This window comes from Polypterus senegalus, chromosome 2 (assembly GCF_016835505.1).
Source record: "Polypterus senegalus isolate Bchr_013 chromosome 2, ASM1683550v1, whole genome shotgun sequence".
Lineage (NCBI taxonomy): Eukaryota > Metazoa > Chordata > Cladistia > Polypteriformes > Polypteridae > Polypterus > Polypterus senegalus.
The window spans coordinates 106,927,631-106,931,808 of record NC_053155.1 but is presented as its reverse complement, the minus strand read 5'-3'; positions in this window follow the sequence as shown (position 1 = coordinate 106,931,808).

Here is a 4,178-nt window from a genome sequence, read left to right as displayed (position 1 = left end):
CTGTCCAAAGTCGTACAATGTCAGCCCGAATCTGTACCACTAAAGATGGAGTTTCGCGCAGTAAATAAGCTATAGATGAGAATAAGCAAGCACCAACTCCCCTGATATTTATTACGCGGTGAGGTATTTGTGCTCCATCAACATTAATTATTTCCAGAGATTTTGTCTATTTTTCCAGCGCATCGCGCACAAAAGCAAGGGAACGATGGGTGCACCAGAACTCTGCTCACATTGCGTTGCTTCGTACTGCAATCCGCAAGTAGTAAGTCAGATAAGCGGAATACCACTACGCTTTGCACTCACGGGACAGAAGGACAATCCCGACCGCTTTTATATAGTAGATTATTGTACTGTACATTTAATTACACACACACACACAGTTCTTACACACAACCACTAACCTATGAAGGCACGACCTCAGTAGGAGAGTCTTCAGGTGGTGCAGTATCTTCAGCAGGTGCGTTGTTGTCTTCTTCCGCTGAAGGAGTACTAGGTGTAGGCAGTAGGTGTCTGGGTGCGTGGCTGAAAAACATCTTGATAGGCAGTTGCTGGCGCTGTCTTTTCATATGCGTGAGGAGGCTTTTGCAGGTTATTGCCATCTTAGATCATATCCAAGAGTTTCACCTTTCCCTGGATAGTAAGCATCTTTCTTCGGCGCTTAGTTTTATTATCCGAAGGCTTAGAAAAAGAAACACGTTTAGGAGCCATCGTGGGGCTTAGATAAAAGTTCTCAGAAAGCGCATGCGTAGTGATGTAAGCGTGTATGAGAAAAAATTGCGATAGAGTGAAGCTGCGAAAGTCGAAACGTGATATAGCGAAGGATCACTGTATGTATATATATATATGTGTATATGTATATATATGTTTATATGTGTGTGTGTGTATATATATATATATATATATATATATATATATGCCAGCAACACTCATGACAATGACAAAACAATTACATTGTCAATCATGTTACGTTATTATTAAAATGTTTGCTTTCCTTTTTCATTACTTCTTTAACACACTACTTCTCCCCTGCGAGGCGCAGGTATTTTGCTAGTATATATATAATACAGTATATAGTTACAGCAAATTTTGCATTACACACAGTCCAAAATGCAAGTTTCCAATAGAATCTCCAATGCCTTGCCAGAACGTGTGACTCATGATCGTGTATTTCAAAAGAAAGTCGGGATCAGTCTTCTCAGTTCTTTCTCTACTTCGTCCAGAGAACTAAAATTGAAAAACTGATCTTCAATAACCAATTTCAGTTTGGCAGGGTACAAAAGGCTGTATTTGATTTGAGCTCTACATAGGTGCTGTTTACTGTTGTAGAACTGGGCACGTTTAACAGCTGTAGCAGGTGAGAAATCTAGGAAAATAAAAATGTGGGTATTTTCAAAAATAATCTGTCTGAGAAGGGACATGAGATTTTGTTTGGCCTGTAGTTTCTCGAAATGGACAATTAGGCTTTCTGGTTTAGAGGCATTCAATCCACATATAAAGCAGGCTGCAGAGATCTTGATGTCTGATTTAAAGTCTTCCCCAGTTATTTCAGAGAATAGTTCAGCTATGAATTTCACTGGGTTTGGACTTTCCCATTTTTCAGGAAGACCTTCAATTCTGATGTTGTTCCTTCTATATTTATCTTCCAGTGTTGCCAGTTTGTCTATGAGCACTTTGCATTCTGATTTTCCAGCCATTGCTTTTCATCCATGGAGGAAGCCGATTGTTCAACTATTTCAATATGGGTCGTGAACGTTTGCTTAACATCCTCAAGCTGAGCAGCAAGTACTTTGATTTTATTCTCTAACTTACTTGCATTTTCCTGTATTTGAGACTTTTAGGTAAGGATACCAAAGTTTCGATGTAAGGTAGTTCTGCTCACTCACCATGACACTGGAAAGCAGCAACGTGTTGCATGTTGATTAGCTCATTAAAGTAAGGATGCCGTCTGTTCATATGACAATAATGAGCCTATAATCCTATTCTGTATTGTGGCTGTTTCTTAAATATGGAAAATAAACCATAACTTCTTAATTTATCACTGTAACTAATTAAAACACAAAGGTTATTTAGATTGAAAAAATATGAATTCACAAAAAAAGCAGCACTCTTTTGAGGAGAACAAATTAGTTTAACTATAAACCTTCCGATGAACTGGGGTCATCTGGGGCCTCATGTATAAACGGTGCATACACACAAAAATGTTGCGTAAGCCCATTTCCATGTTCACATTGTGATGTTTAAAACCTAGACTTGGTGTAAAGCCACGCACGTTTTCACGCCGGCTAAGTGCTTGGTGTATGCAAATTCTCCACTTAGTTTTACAAATTGGCGGCACCCAGCGTCAAAGCAGTGCTGCTGTTCCTGTGTGGTTTCCCTTTCTTTTTTAGATCCACATCCCTGACGCGGCTATATCAAATACACTAAAATTAAACGCATATTGGTAGTTTTTATTAGTTTAAGGCATCTGATTGTACAGTAATTAACCTGTAACAGTATAATGGTCCACAGAATGGCCAAACCATTACAAATACCATAGCTGCTTTAGCGTTGTTCCTCTCAATGCACCACTCAGAGTATTTATATCACTGTATCTGAGTGTGGAATCATTGCTGTACAACAGCTGATCAGAAAGAGAATTATCAGTATACAGCACATGCTGCCTCAGCTATGGTGTCTATTGAACTGCTCTCATACGGCAAATGCTTCAGAGCCTTTATTTGTATGGACCTTGCGGTTCAGAAACAGGTTCATCCCAAGAACTATAAACGCACTCAATCAGTCCATCACGTGCTCCTTGTAGAACTGTTTGTACTTATTACTACAATTTTGATAGTTTTGCACTTGGTTACTACAATTACCTCATTGTAAACTTGCGATACAGATATAATATTGCACAACCTGAGCCACTTTATAAAGCACGTATTTACATATGATGACAATATCATTTTTAAGATGAAATGCAGAAGAATATGTTTATTACATTATACAGATAAAATATTAACGTAATTTAAATAATCTATATTGTTAATAATTAAACATGTGAGGACACGGCGTCGCGGTGCTAGCTAGTTTAAGGATTGTTCCTGCCTCGCGCTGTATTCTTGCTGGTGTTGGCACGACACTGGAAGGATAAATGGAAGGAGTAATTAATTTACTACGAAGATATTTCAGCGTTCCTTAAAGGTTTTGAAGAATCGTCGTTCTTACAGATGGCTTAACGTCAATTACAGAGCTGATTGTGTGGCAATTGGTTACTTGGAGAAAGAAAAGGAAGTATGTTAGTATGTTTGAAAAAGACCGTACTGCTGCAATAAATTATTTCATCGAAGGTCACGCATGGTGCAGCAAACATCTTACAGGAGGCAGGAACAATCTCTGGACAGGGCGTCGGCTCATCACTATCACTGAGCCACTTTGTTTCCATGATTAATAACATGCTGTAACTTCTATCATCATGAAAATGATGTCAATACAATACATCTCAGTATTTTAATTATTCAGAAAGCTGTAATATCACGAATGTAATGGATTATGTGTCCTGTCGGAGAAAGAGAAAGCCCATTTAAGAAGCATGTAGTGATTCACACACATAGAGCATATAGAAGAACACATACAAAACAAAGCATTTAACATGCTACTTTAGTTACGATGGGATTTGAGAAACTAGTAAATTAAATGATTTTAAGTTGAAGTTTATGATGTTCTACTTTAATGACAAAATAAACTATGTGATTAAAGTGGTAATTTTGAGATTGAAGTCGACATTTCGAGCTTTTTTCTTACTGTGTCCCTATTTTTTTTCTTTTCTCTGTACCCTAATAAGCTTTCATATGACACTCAGACTGTGGGCTACAACTAGCCATTTCACAGCGACTTTGATATCTGGCAACTTCTTATGTACTGTATTTCAGGCATGTGTGACTTTGTGAACTTGAGCTTTTGAGTTTCTCCGACACGCTATGTCACTTGATCAACTTTGTTTTGTTGTTTATACCACTGTTTAATCCAACAAATAGTACATTTTTCCTTGCCTCCACTTGGTATTCGCTTAAATTCTTCTATATTCCCCCGTGCTTTTGCCATTGCCTTTTCACAGAACACTGAGCTTAAGGGCTATTTATATTGATTTGCATATTCAAAAAGGCATAATTCTGGGAGGAGTTGGGGTGGCACAGCAG